This window comes from Gastrolobium bilobum, unplaced genomic scaffold (assembly GCF_033153095.1).
Source record: "Gastrolobium bilobum isolate Gb01-03AN ecotype WA unplaced genomic scaffold, APGP_CSIRO_Gbil_v1 utg2403, whole genome shotgun sequence".
NCBI classification, from domain to species: Eukaryota; Viridiplantae; Streptophyta; class Magnoliopsida; order Fabales; family Fabaceae; genus Gastrolobium; species Gastrolobium bilobum.
In genome coordinates, this window is record NW_026896265.1 from 1 (window position 1) to 15,411 (window position 15,411).

General features: G+C 37.2%; 1 non-coding gene across 1 annotated transcript; it reads left to right on the forward strand.

Annotated features, from left to right (window-relative positions):
* Positions 1 to 1,856: 1,856 nt before the first annotated feature.
* Positions 1,857 to 1,963, forward strand: LOC133298503 (small nucleolar RNA R71). The gene has a single exon (XR_009749813.1). It is a non-coding gene; the product is annotated as a small nucleolar RNA R71 (small nucleolar RNA).
* Positions 1,964 to 15,411: the final 13,448 nt, after the last annotated feature.

A 15,411-nucleotide genomic window follows, 5' to 3' on the forward strand; every position in this document is an offset into this window, starting at 1 on the left:
AAAGCAACTACCAAAGTTTGTCCAGTGATTCCTTCACAAATGGAGGCAGAACCATTTTGTCCTGATGCAGAGAAATGTTCCTTTCTGGGTACAGAATGATGGTGGGTTCAGTGAGCTCTGGTTCTTCTCCGCGGTTGGCTACAGGGGTCACCTTAAATGAAAGCTTAGTCATTTTGTTGAGAAAGGGAGTTAGGGCATAAATGCAGGAGGGATAAAAGGGTTCTGAGTTGAATGGAAGTAGTAGAACTTGAAGAAATCAGAGACCGAGTTTAAATAGACTGTGGGGGAGAAAATGAAAGGTTTCTGGGACATGGAGGTTAAGGAGAGGAGGTTGAAGAGGTAGTGGAATGGGGACGTTACAGAACGAGTGGTCAGCAGTAGGTGACCAGTTACTGATGGGATGGGTGTGAGAAGATGGAACGGTTTAGGTCAAGACGTGGGAGAGAGGGAAAAGGAAAGGGTGCAGTTGTCTTAATGGTTGAGGAGACAGTTGCTTTTTCTGCGCGTGTTTCCAAGAATTGCAATGAATGCAAATTGGATATGGCTGCGTATCTTTTTAAGTAACTCAGCAGGGACAGGTGTCCCAGTCACTCTTATCTCCTAACCCAGGGAACGTTCCCTTTGTCTTTTCCTAACTAATAAATAAATAAATAACTGAAATAAATAATAAGAAAACATGCAACCGTGAGTACTAAATAAGGAAAAGGAAACGTACTAACCTATCACCTATTATTTAATAAATCTAATTGGACATGTAACAAAACATTTAATTATATCTATATGTGTATGTATATATATATATATATATATATATATATATATATATATATATTTTGGTATTGTGTGGTCAGGGAACATCCCAAAACTACGTTCCTGGAACGTAACGTACTTTATTTGGACTTTTCGGAGAGGAACATCATATGTTCCCTCCTTTTTGGGAGCTGTGTGGTTATGGATAACCACCCCAAAACTTTGCTCTTTGTCAGAGAGCAAATGTATCTACTGGGTTGCTTCCCAGTCAGCACTTAGTTTAATGTCTTTAGCTAGACATGGTACTTACCTCTCAAGGTGTTTCAGAAATGGTTGAGGGGACCTCAGTGTCCCCTGGTAGTGATCCTGGTGTTCTGGTTTGAAGGTTGGCAGCAATCTGCCCCAGATGGGACTCAATGTTCCTGACCACTGCACCATTCCTGGTGACATATTCCTTGACATAATTTTCCAGGGTGTTGATGCGTTGGTCATCTCTGTGGAACGGAACGTAGTTGTTTCTTCTTTGTTCAGACGTTCCACTGCTGCTACCTTAATGATACTGCTGCTGATTGTTGTTGAATGGTCTCTGGTTAATGGGTGGCCTCCATTGGGTGTTGTGGTTCTGATCTTTAATGATAGTTCTTCTAGGGCTTGAATGTGTATTTCGTCCTGCTTGTTGATTGTCTCTAGTGAAGCTCCTATTGCCAAAATTTTCTGCATAACACACCAATGCAGTGGATGGGCAGTCTGTTGAGTCATGAAGGTCACCACAGGCTGAGCATGGTTTTGTTTCAGTTGCTGTGAGTTGTAAGACTTCCATCCTTGGTGCTTCTTTGTCGGCTTTTAGGTTCTTCACTTCATTCATGAGTGATGCCAGCTGGGCTTCCATGGCAATTTGTTTATCTAGTTCTAGCATGCCTAGCTTCCTCACTGGGCTTACTCTGTCTATTGGTCATTGGAGACATCTTTCAGCAGTCCCTTCTATGATTTCATATCTTGATTCAAGTGTTCCTGTAAAAAAATATCCTCCTGCAGCAAAATCTAAGTGAGACTGAGAAGTATGGTCAAGTCCTTTATAGAAAGATTGTAACACTCCCCAACTTTCTACCCCATGGTTTGGACATTTTCTTATGATGTCCTTGTATCTCTCCCATGCTTCATAGAGATTTTCTCCATAAAACATTCTGAAGTTAGAGATTTCTGCTCTAACATCTGCTTGTCGAGACATTGGGAGAAACCTCTATATGAACTTGTTAGAGAGTTCTTCCCATGTGTGGATTGACCCAGGGGTGAGAGTTTTCATCCATGTTTTTGCTTTTAAGCCTAAAGAATGAGGGAACAACCTCATTCTCATGCTCTCTTCTGTTACACCCTCAGCTTTAAAATTGTCACAGATATCTTGGAATGTGGTGAGGTGTGTGTAAGGATCTTCTGCAGGGAGTCCATTGAAGACCCCTGCTTCCCTAATCATGTGAAACATGATAGGTTTTAGTTCAAAATTGGGTGCTACATGAGGGAGGATTACTCCCCTGTCTGGTCTGTTCCTGAAAGGAGTAGCCAAAGTTCTGAAGTTCTGTTCAGAGGAACCTCTTCATTGTTATTATTGTGATTAGCCATGTTTTCAGGAAATCTTTCTCAGAGGTTCCTTCTTCTCCTATGGAGTGTACGTTCTGGCTCAGGATCAAAGAGAAACTCAAGTACTTCAATGGAGTGGTTAGAGTCTGTTTCAAACTCTTCACTCATAAACCAATAACACAAGGTATATATATATATGCACAGCAGATTCAGTGATAAAGAGAAAAAAAATATAAAAGTAAAGGCAGATATACAGTATATGTATTAAAAAACAATGATAAGAACAACAGTTAGTGTTTCTATCCCCGGCAATGGCGCCAAAAACTTGTTGGGTGGTTTGCTGATGGTGGAAAAATATAAGTTCTGATAGGGGATGTTCTTCTGTTCTTGCAGAACACAGATTCGTCCCTTAGTTCCAACCCAAGTGCGCAAGTGCACGCATCAAGTAAAAAAGGGAGTATTAATGCCCAAATTATCGTTCCCACGAGGATAGAGTGCTAATTATTATTTTATCACTGTTTATAAAGAGTGAAAATGTGAAGAAAAGTTAGCAAATGAACTGTCGGGTCAAACGTTCCCTACTGTCTTGACAACGTTCCTCAGGAACAGTAGGTTCAATCTGATGGCAAACAGTTGCTCGCTGCGTTATGTATGTGATCCTTCCTGTTTAGAAGAAGGTGAGATAACAATCATTGGAGTTTTTATACGTACTAAACGAAATAAAATAAAACTACTAAAACAGAAATAACTATAATCAAGAGACAATAGGGTGGTGGTTAAAACAGTTTAACAGAAGGAACGGATTCACTGCTTCACTCTTAAAGGGGCTGTTTTCTCTGCTCAAGACTTAGCACCTTTTGCCTTTGTCCCAGTTTCTTTGCCTGCCAACTCTGATTTCTCAGCTCATGGTCTAGATGGCTCACAAGTTTTCATATTCTTATGGCTCCCTTGACTGCAACGAGTACTTAGTTAAGAACCTTAAAATGGACGAGTTGGCCCCTTATTCCTAAGGTGGCCAGTAACATTTTTTCCATGACATCTACCTTCCCCCAATGGCTAAGCTGTCTGAAATCCCTTCCTTATGGAAGTTCCTTTCTCAGTATGTACCCAATTTCTATTGGCGTACAATGAATATAGCTTACTTAGCCAAAGAAATACAAAAAGCTTCGGACAAGAGTTTTGAAAAGAGTTCTTTAAGAGTTTCATAGTTTACCCGTTCCACAGATAGTTCAGCTCATGGCTGATAGTTTAAACATAATTATTCTCAACTGAGATCACATAGACCCGAGATTCAGTCAAGAGATAATGATTGGAAGGAAGAGAAAAACACTTTATTAATTTAAACGACAGTTTACAAAAAGAAACAGAAAATGGAGAAAGATGGGTATTTGCTCGTGAGGAGTCTTGATGGTTGTTTACAGAGAAGGGAAGAGGGGTTGTCGCTTAACTATAGTTACAACCGAAAATTAAACTAAGTTACTAACTACTACTACTACTGGTGATCTTCTTCCTTCTGGACTTTAATCCCTTTAGAATCAGATGATGTTTTTGTGTGAGGGAGGTCCTATTTATAGCTAGAAGAGGAATGGCAAGACTATAATTCCCTTGGAGCTTGTTGCTTTAATGAGGGGATGGGACGGTGGCAGTAGAGTATGGAAGCTTGCGTTAATTGCTGAATGGAACAGGGTTTGGTGATGATTAGTCGTTGTTTGCAGGCCTTCCCATGTTTTGCTTCTGTTTTCAGCCAATGAGAACTCTTGATTCTCTGCTCTTCACGTTTCCAGCGCTCAGTTGGTGCACCGCCTTGCTTTTTAGAAGTCTTTAACTCTACGTTACCTGCAACGTGTACAGAAGCATTAAATGAATGGAGCAGGTGCATTAAATGCGTCTCAGTCCGTTCCCCTTTTAATATATTTTAAAGGAATACGTTACCATCCGTTCTCCCATTGTGTTTTTGTCACAAATGTGTAAAACAAGTGATTTTCATACTGAAGTTGCTCATCAGGTGAGGGAACATATGGTATTTTGCCATCAAAATGGGCTTAGATGAGAACGAATTTACGTCCCATCAACAAACAATACGGCTCCATGCCCAATTTAACTGATTGCATACATCAAGTCTATATTAATTCTAAAACATAACATCAGTAAATACTCCATGGCTCCAAGGATACAATCATGAGCCTAAATAAATCCATAACATAATCTCAATACAATAATTAAGCATGTTAACGAATCTACATGCGATATAAAGCCTCAACATAATATAACATAATTAGCTGCATCATCAACTACTTCAATGCGGGGCCTTGCCCCTAGAGGCATCACCACTGCTCTGGGTACCTGAAATGATATCCCTAAACGGGGTGAGTTAACAACATCTCAGTAAGCTCAAGGTTCATATAGGATCCTCTAATCCCCTGAGCCCACTTCCTGCATGACAAGTTAGATATAAAGCATATAATACAAACATACAGCATAAATATAGCATCATCATATCATCCTTGTGTAACCCCAGGGTCAAAGCCATAGACAGTTACACCTGTGTAACTTCTAGGGTCAAGCCATAGACAGTTACACCTGTGTGACTTCCAGGGTCAAGCCATAGACAGTCAACACAACCTCTGTATGATACAGCCCCCAGAGTCAAGTCATAGGCAGCCTACATACCATAATCACTGGCCAGGATCCTCATAACATATATCATCAGTGCATCATTATAACATCAAGATCATATAACATCTATATAAATGTGAATGAATGCACATATACATCATACCATATACTCTCATACAATACAACCAGAATACCCACCATCATGGTGGGGCCACAAGAGAGAGGAGTCAACTAGAACTAGGAGCTTACCTCAGGGAGCATAGCACAAGCCCACACTCCAATATAATACGTATGCTCCAACAAAATCCTCAAGTGCACGGTTCTCAAGGCACACCTAGAGTAGGAACCATTCACATCATTAATTACATATTAATTAATCAAGTCATATCCACGACTTAATCATTTAATGATTCCACTTTTCATACTCATATGCCAATTATATGCTCATTACAAGTCTAGACCAATTATTACATAATTACGTATTTTAGTGCATTATTACAAGTCACCTAAATCTTTAATTACTTACATAGCTTAGAATCACATGAAAGGCTCACTTAGGTAACTTAGATTATTTTCAACTCATCCAAGCCATATATATGATTGTTATAAGTTACTAAGGGTTCCCATAAGACCACTTAGCTTAAATATCACTTTTTCGGTTTTTCCATAACTGTACATGCTTCTGTTTTCTAGTCACTGAGCGCAACTCACATATTATAAAATTCTCGTCTTCTAGTATGTTAATATAGACTCAATTAAATTTCCAAAAAGGTATCACATGCCTCATTTGGAGTTTTCTAGCTCTGGCTATCACCATTTGAAGTTGGACAAGCAACGCTGTTTTCCAACTCTGAGCAGAGCCCAAAACAACTTTTACCATTTATGTGATTCTAGAAATATACTAAGCCAATTGCTCTCATATTTTTATGCAGATTCGATATATTATGAGCCTAATTTGAGTAAGAACAGAGGGAGAACAAATTCGTGGAAGTTGCAGCAATGTACAACCCCTGCACATGGCCTCCCAGGGCAGTCCTCACACAAGCGAACTTATAGAATGCTATACATCTTCAATTGGTACCAAATTTAGACACCATATAGCTAACATTTCAAGCTTCAAAATGATATAAGGAACATCCATATATGACCTCTGTAGAGGGAGATATGCTCTCCCCAATTTCTCCTAAAAACTGGTTATTTAGCCCTAAATGTGTTTGCTTAACAAACTTTAATTACTTTTGATTATAAATCCTAATTCACTTTAATTCTTGGATTTTTCTATTATTAAATCACTTTATGAAATCCCCTTAGTCACATTATGTCATGATATTTAAAGTTCACTAATTACTTGATTAGTGCACCTAAACCCTACTTAAGTCTAATTTTAGAGTTTAATCATTAATTAGTGTATTATGCATAATCCACTTCACTTAACCACTAAATTAATGTCCTAATTAGGTCTTAATATTAATTTTAACATAGTGACCCTATCTTAAGCATACATGGCCAAATTATTAGTGTGCTAATTAGGGTTTTTAAGCTTATTTCTTAATCCTTTCTTTAGCTAATTAATCTCTACCCTTAATTAATCCACTAATTCATCATTTCTTTATTTTTAACACAACTAAACCCTCATATACTTAAGGGGACAGATTTGATATAATAGTGTTATTAGGGTTTAAATTTCATCCTTAAGCAAGATTCGTGTTCTTAAGCTTAAAGGTTGCATTTTTAACATTATCCTTGGTTCAACTCATGATTCTCCACACTTTCCAACATCAAGAACTCATTTTTATCAAATTACAACATCAATCCCATAAAGAAAGCATGTTGGCCAAATCATATAGGTGGGTGTGGGAGAGTTTTGGTCACCATTTTTCCAAGTAACCATGCTTACTTCTTCAAGTTAGCTCCAAGGCTTTAAGCTTCCACTTTTCTCAAACAAAGAGGCATCCTTCCCACCAAGAACACACCTTTAACAAAGACTCAAACTTAGAACTCAAGAGCACAACTCAAAGGTGGGAATTTTTTAGGAAAAGATTCAAGAGTCTTACACTAAAACTCAAGGAAACAAGCACCAAAGAGTGTTCTTCCAAGAGAACTCAAAATAACATCTCCATGGCATGAAAAAGCTCCAAAATCGCTGCTGCATAGGAAGATTTCCATCATGAAAATTTAGTTTTTCAAAATAAAAATAGGATATTCTTGAATAGGATGATGAGGGGAACAACTTTGGTGAAGAGTGTTTTGGATTTTGATGAAGTTTAGATGGTGGAATCTTAGAGAGAAGGTGGAGAAAATTTGAAAACCTCCAAGGTAGAGAGAGTGAAGTGGGCTGCTGATGGGAAGGGAATGGGAAGGGTCTCCTTATGTTTTTAGAGTTTTTGTCATGTCATTAAGTGACTTTCTGTCATTTAGTGACACCCGGTGTAATTTTTCTCTGAACGGTTATCAAATTTCTAGCCGGAAACACCCAAGACTCTAACTTTAAGTAAGTAACATTAATTTTGTCTAATTATCATGTTTATAACTTAAAAATTTGATTAGTAGATCACAGATCTACTAACAGTTGTTTAATTGCACTGTAGTATTTACCTGTGTTCTTAATTGTACCCAGATTTCATAATCTTCTTAACTTTAACATTATTGGTCTAATTATGACTTGTTAGGCATATATTGGTCTTTATTTCCATTTTCTCATCTTTTTCCCGTTTCGAAATTTACCAGCTGCTTCTACAGCAGTACAAAATAGCCGGTAGAAGTGACTTTTTAAAAATACCCCAATATGGGTATCAATCTTCATCAAATCATATCCTAATCTCATTCTTGATTTTTATATCATTAGATTATCTCTCTAACTATAATTTGCTAATTTGGAGCTATTCTGCTGACTGTTACTGCGTCAGCAGTCAAAATTAATAGATGAAAATTCACCTGTGCAAAATACCCTCAATATGGGTATCAAAATTCTTAGAATTTTATTCTCATTCTATTTATGACCATAAGGTCTTCATCATAACCCTATAATTTAAAAGTCATGTAATTAGGGTTATTATAGTTGTCCCTGCCACATCTGAATAAGTTGTGTTATTCATATTGGAGTTGTATTATTGTATCAAGACATGTATGATCTACGTGTTGTAGTTCCATGACTTGATACATTATTTATATTATGAGGTTATACAGTTTAGTTATTTATTGCAATTTACATACAGGCAGTTTTTGAAAAAGATTTACTAAGTTAATATGAACGAATCATAATTGGAAATGTTAGCTTTCGCATTTATTAAGCTGCGCTTATTACCATATATATGTTCAATACACCGGGTGCACACGGGGTGTTACAAAAGACATAGGCTATCTTCAATGGAATGAATGACAGAAGTTAACATAAGAAAACTTGAATTCACAGTTTCGCACTGTGGTCTTGGCGATAACTTCTAGAATCTTCTTCCATGGCGGCTCTCAAATGACTAGCAACTGCGATCGCTGCTGTAGTCATGGTGGCAATGCTGGTGGCTGCTCGGAGACACTAACGGAGAATTCTTAATGTTTTTCTCAATAGGTCATTGGAAAGAGAATGTTTTTGATTGTAATGAGGGTAAATAAACAATTAGAATATTTTCTCTTATAACTCCCCTATATTGGGGAACTTTATTTTTAAGAATAAATAGGGCTTTAGAGGATTTTGTGAAAATTCTTGATTTCCTCCCCTCAACTTTTCTAAACTCACAAACAAGGGAAGGTAACACCAAAACCTTTTGTTTCCTTTTCTTTCCCTCTAAAAAGCAACTCCAAAACATAGCCAAAGAGAATCCATGTGAATTTATTAATATACTTGGAATCCATGCACACCTCACTATTACACCCTTAGATTGGATTTGGTTTGTGATCTGGATAACAATAGGACCATAAGGTTAAAAGCCCATAAAGAGCCCAGGAAGGCGCAATGATCCCATTGTACAAAATGCATATACTAAGCATTGCGCAGACTATCATGTAAAGTCGCCTTATATAACTTAAAAACTAAGGAAAGTCATAGTGATGAGTTGAGGTCCACCGTGCATAAGGTCCAACGCAGGTAAGACAGCTCCAGTTTGCCATTACTCTAAGACAATCTATTGTATAGACTTGTTCACAAAGGAAATATCTAGAAAGGCACCAACTGAAACAGAGAGAGATGTAGCAACCCACAACAACCTATAAGAAGGTATGCTGCCTACAAAAGGTAGCACAAAGCTTACTATAAATACGAAAGGAACAAACCTAGGTACGCTCATATAATTCCAATTAGCTACAACATATACTAGCATTGAAACTGACTTGAGCGTCAGAGTGTCTTTGCAGGTATCTCACAGTCACTTCCATTGCGCTAGAATCACAAAATTGCCAATACAAGGAGAAGCTCATTCCTCTATAGATTCAAGCCAACTTGTTATAATTCTAAGGCACAAAGTCTTCAACCTTCAACCGTGTGTGATTTGGCTTATCCTATTTTGGACCAGTCAGATCAGTTTGGATATGACAATAGTTCAAGTATTTATGCCAATCAAAAATTGTAATAACGAGATTGAGTTATCAACTTAGAAATTAAAAAATAAATAAATTAAAGAAATTAATAAACTTTAATTGAGTGTTATATAACCAAAGTATCAAAAAAATTTATTTTTTATTCAATGAACCAAATTACTCTTTTAGGGTAAGTTGGTCCCCTAAATATTCTCACGACTCAAGCAGAGAAAGGAACTGACATAGATATGAAATTAATCATGAATCGAGTGATGTGGCAATTATCTAACCCCTAAAGGTCCGTTATCAATCTTCTGATGTCACTAATTTACCCATTCCATGCATCCACTGTTAATCTATCATTTATTCCAAATTGTATGAGAAATATCATATCCAAGAAGCATGACGTATTTTCATCCCCAAAACCAGACCAATAAGAAGTCTCAAGGAATTCAACTCCAACAACTGTAGTGAAAACTTGGGTAGAAGGTCGAGGAAGAAGAAATTAAGAGAAAGAATTGAATTCAAACTTTCATCTCATTTCAGATTTGATAGATAATGATAGATAAAACTGTTTCTGTTATACAAGTCTGTTATTTTTTGTTATTTTACTTTTCCCAACTGCTATATATAGCAGCACTCATGTATCCTTTGTGATCAATCAATACAATAATATTTCATTCAATCTCTTTCTTCTATTTCTATTTTCTCTCTTCACACCGTGTGTGAATCCCTCTCTTTAAGCATCAAGGTCTGATACCTCACATGGTATTAGAGCTAGAAACGATCCATGGATTCTCCTCAATCATCACCAAGATCCTCTACAAGCAACGAAAATGCAAAGTCAGTAAAGCTCATTATGAAATCTTTCTCAAATCCAATTGCAGACAAACTTGATGAAGACAGCTTTCTTCCTTGGAGCAACTGGCTCTTGCTTCAATCCATGGGCACAATCTGCAGGATCATCTCAACGAAGAAAAGATCCTCACTCGTTTTATAACTCAAGAAGATAAAGAAAGCGGAAAAGAATCAGAAAACTATGCAACCTGGCATCAGCAAGATCATCTTCTTGTGTCCTGGCTGCTCTCTTCCATGAATATATCGTTCAAGAACAGAATGGTAGGATGAAAATTTTCCCATGAAATCTGGACAAGGCTGCAAGTGTACTTTGCTTCCCATACACAGGCAAAAGTTAAACAATTGAAAAACCAATTGAAAACCATCAAGAAGAAAGGACCAGCATCAGAATATCTTCTTCAAATCAAGAAGATCATTGATTCTTTGGGAGCTGTAGGTTCACCATTAACTGATGCAGAATATTCAGAAGCTATTCTTGATGGGCTGAGTGAAGAGTACACTCCATTAATCACTTCTGCAATGTCAAGATCCCCACCCTTTTCCATAATTGAGTTGGAAGCTTTTCTTCTTGCTCAAGAAGAAATGCTCGAAAAATTCAAGAAGACTGATCTTGTTCCCATTCAGGCAAATGTCACACAAACTAATGTACATCCGGAAAACAGATTCAACAATAAAGAAGGCAGATCCTTTGGAGGAAGAAGAGGCAGAGGAGGCCGCGGCTTTAGAGGTGGTAGATCACAAGGTCAACCTTGGGATTCTTGGAATCAAAATCGGTTGCAATGCCAAATCTGTGGAAGGATAGGACACCCTGCCTTGAAATGTTTTTACAGATTTGATTCCAACTTCCAACCATCATCACAAAATACTCAAAATCACCAACCTCCTCCACCTCCACCTCCTTCATTTCACAACCCCAAGGCATATATGGCAGGACCTGCATCACTCACTGACAGCTCTTGGTATCCAGATTCTAGAACCACTCATCACCTCACCAATGATCTTGGTAATCTCTCTTCCAGCTCTGAGTATAATGGCTCTGAGCAAGTTCATATTGGAAATGGTGCAGGTATGCATATTCAACATGTTGGCAATTCATTTTTAACCTCATCTGCATCTCCTTTTCTTTTTAAACTTGATAATCTGTTACATGTACCTTCCATAACCAAAAATTTAATTAGTGTGTCTCAATTTGCTAGAGATAACAAAGTATATTTTGAATTTTTTTCCTGATTATTGCCTTGTAAAATCTCAGGTCACTAAAGACATTGTCCTCAAAGGCAAGCTTAAAGATGGTCTCTATCAATTTTCGAATGTATTAGTTAATAAATGCTCATCTGTTCCTACACCCCCTATAGCTTTGTATTCTAAACATGTTTCTTTTGATCTATGGCACAAAAGATTAGGCCATGCTAGCTCCAAAATTGTTACATTTGTATTACAACAATGTAATCTTCCTGTTTTTGATAATAAAACCACAATGACTAATTTTGTTTGTGAAGCCTATTGTTTAGGCAAAATTCATCAATTACCTCACTTTACTTCTACCACTTCTTATGCTGCTCCTCTTGACCTCATCTTTTCGGATGTATGGGGACCAGCTCCAATTTCTAGAACCTCTGGAAGCAGATATTATATTTTATTTGTGGATGCTTTTACTCGATACAGTTGCATTTATCTCTTGCAAAATAAGTCTCAAGTTTTTCAAGCCTTTTTACAATATAAATCTATGATTGAAACTCTCACTGGTTTAAAAATCAAATCAATTCAAACTGACAATGGAAAAGAATACTTATCTCATGCTTTTATTCACTTTCTGCAAACTTATGGCATCACTCATAGACTCACATGTCCTTACTCTCATCAAAAGAATGGTAGAGTTGAAAGAAAACATAGACATATCATAGAAGTTGGTCTAGCACTCTTGGCTAATGCCAAACTTCCTTTTTCATTTTGGGATGATGCTTTTTCGACTGCTACTTATCTCATAAATCGGTTGCCATCTCCTGTTACAAATTTTAAATCACCTTTTGAATTGATTTATCATAACAAACCTGATTACAAGTTTATGAAAGTTTTTGGCTGTGCATGTTTTCCTTTACTTAGACCATATAACAAACATAAACTTGATTTCAGATCTCACAAATGTCTGTTTTTATGATATGCAATCAATCAAAAAGGTTACAAATGCCTCTCCCCCACAGGAAAGATTTATATTTCTAGAGATGTTATTTTTGATGAAATTGATTTTTCCCTATTCAGTTTTATTTCTTAACACTACTGCTACCACATTTTGTACATCTCCTCATTCTTCTCTTCCTAAAATACCTTGCATCTCTAAGCATACTAAACCTCAGTTTTTACCAGCTGTCACTAATACATCCTGTCCATCATCACCCACCATATCACCAGATGCTACTAATGTTTTGTCTAGTTTTTCTCCTTCAGGTTCTGCACATCAGTCCTCACATCACATTTCTACTACCACAACTGTTGATAGTTCTACTTCTCTCTCTATTCAGAATTCTTCTCCTCTTAATTCTCACCCTATGCAAACCAGAAGCAAGTCTGGAATCCACAAACCCAAGACATATGCCACTGCATTCCTCGACTCATCATCAGAACTTCAAAATTCTGAACCTAAGAATGTGTCTCAAGCTTTAAATTGTCCTCATTGGAAGCAAGCTATGGCTGAAGAATTTCAGGCCCTCATCAAAAATGGAACTTGGACTCTTGTTACTCCTCCACCCAACATCAAACCTATTGGTTGCAAGTGGATTTTTCGCATCAAAAGACAACCAAATGGCACAATTCAAAAATACAAGGCTCACCTTGTTGCAAAGGGTTTTCAACAAAAGGAAGGTTTTGACTTCAGTGAAGTTTTCAACCTGTCATCAAGCCCTCTACAATTCGACTCATACTCTCCATTGCCCTTACAAATGGCTGGATCATAAGACAGTTTGATTTTAACAATGCTTTTCTTTGTGGTACTTTACATGAAGATGTCTTCATGCATCAACCTGATGGATTTCCTAGCCACAATCCTCATCTTGTATGCAAGCTGAACAAATCCCTTTATGGCCTCAAACAGGCTCCTCGTGCATGGTTTAATACTCTCAACCTTACATTACAAAAATTTGGTTTCAATAGTACCAAATCTGATCCTTCATTATTCACCCGATTTACTTCCACAACTACCTCCTACATCCTTGTGTATGTTGATGACATATTGATTACTGGCAACAACTCATCTGAAATCTCATCTCTTATATCTCAACTTAACAGTATTTTTTCTCTCAAAGATCTAGGACAACTTCACTATTTTCTTGGACTAGAAGCAGTCTACACCTCTCCTACAACTATTCACCTTAGCCAAACTAAATACATTACTGATCTTTTAGAAAAGGCAAATATGAATTCTGCGAAATCCATGCCTACTCCAATGCTTACAGGTCAGAAATTATCAATGGAAGGTGACACTGCCTTCTCAGATCCTACTTTGTATCGATCTATTGTTGGTGGATTACAATATGCCACTATCACTAGACCCGATCTTTCATATGTTGTCAACAAAGTAAGCCAGTTCATGCATAAACCTCTCGAAACTCATTGGAAAGCTGTCAAACGCATACTAAGATACTTAGCTGGAACCAGAACACATGGTCTTATCTTTCACCAATCCAAGGACCTTTGGTTACTTGCTTTCTGTGATTCTGATTGGGGGTTCGATATTGATGATCGAAAATCTACTAGTGGTTTCTGTGTATATCTTGGTTCAAATCTTATATCATGTCAAGCAAAAAGCAACATGCTGTATCTCGATCCAGCACAGAAGCTGAGTTTCGCAGCTTAGCCTCTACCTTGGCAGAAATCACATAGCTACATTCACTCCTTTATGAGCTTCACATTTCATGCACTGCTCTTCCAACAGTTTTTTGTGACAATGCCAGCACTGTTATGTTAGCAGAAAATCCAATTCTCCATAGTCATACAAAACACTTCGAACTAGATCTCTATTTTGTACGGGATCGGGTAATTCAAAAGCAAGTCTTTGTTCAACACATCCCTGGAACAGAACAAATTGCAGACCTCCTCACCTAGCCTATTTTCGCTACCACTTTTCTGTCTTTTAGAAACAAACTCAGAGTCTTTCCATTGCCACTGAGTTTGAGGGGGGATGATAGATAAAATTGTTCTGTTATACAAGTCTGTTATTTTCTGTTATTTTACTTTTCCCAACTGCTATATATAGCAGCACTCATGTATCCTTTGTGATCAATCAATACAATAATATTTCATTCAATCTCTTTCTTCTATTTCTATTTTCTCTCTTAACACCGTGTGTGAATCCCTCTCTTTAAGCATCAAGGTCCGATACCTCACAAGATTCATCATTCGACTACTTAATAACAACCATTTTTTCTAATTATCAAAGCACTAAAATAAAAGAATTATAATTGGTAGTGTAATTGCCTAACTGGCCCAAGCACCCTGTGTTTACAATTGATAATCTTCTAAGCGTTTGGGCTTGCCCTTCAACCTAGTGGGCCTAACACTCTTTTGGACAGCTTGTGAAGAATGACCCGCCACATTCCCTCCCACTTGAAAAACGACATCGTTCGCGATGTTGGGAGCTTGAAACGGTCTGTTTATAATTTGTGAAATTAAATGAGTCAAGTATATAAATCTTTGTAAAACAAATGAGATTCTTCACCTCTTATACGGAACAATAATTAACAAAAATGGCAATAAATTTCTTTATTACCATATATTGAAACCTTACCAGACCCATCCATTGCTGCAATGGATCAACACGTGTATTGAAGTGACTAGGTAAGCAGCAAGCACCAATCAAGAACCCCAACGTCATTCAATAAATAGTTAACACAGTGCCTCATCTATATAATATAGAGACGAGAGAATCTATCGCTATGTATACGGTACCAAATCCTTAAATTGGATTTGGATATCATAACAATTTAGGTAATTTTGCCAATCAAAAACTATTCTAAGGTTATAGAGGGATCAACTTGAATTTCTTAAAAAAAAAATAAAGGGTAATAGAATACTATAGCAAATAAACTTTGATTGAATGTTGCATAACGG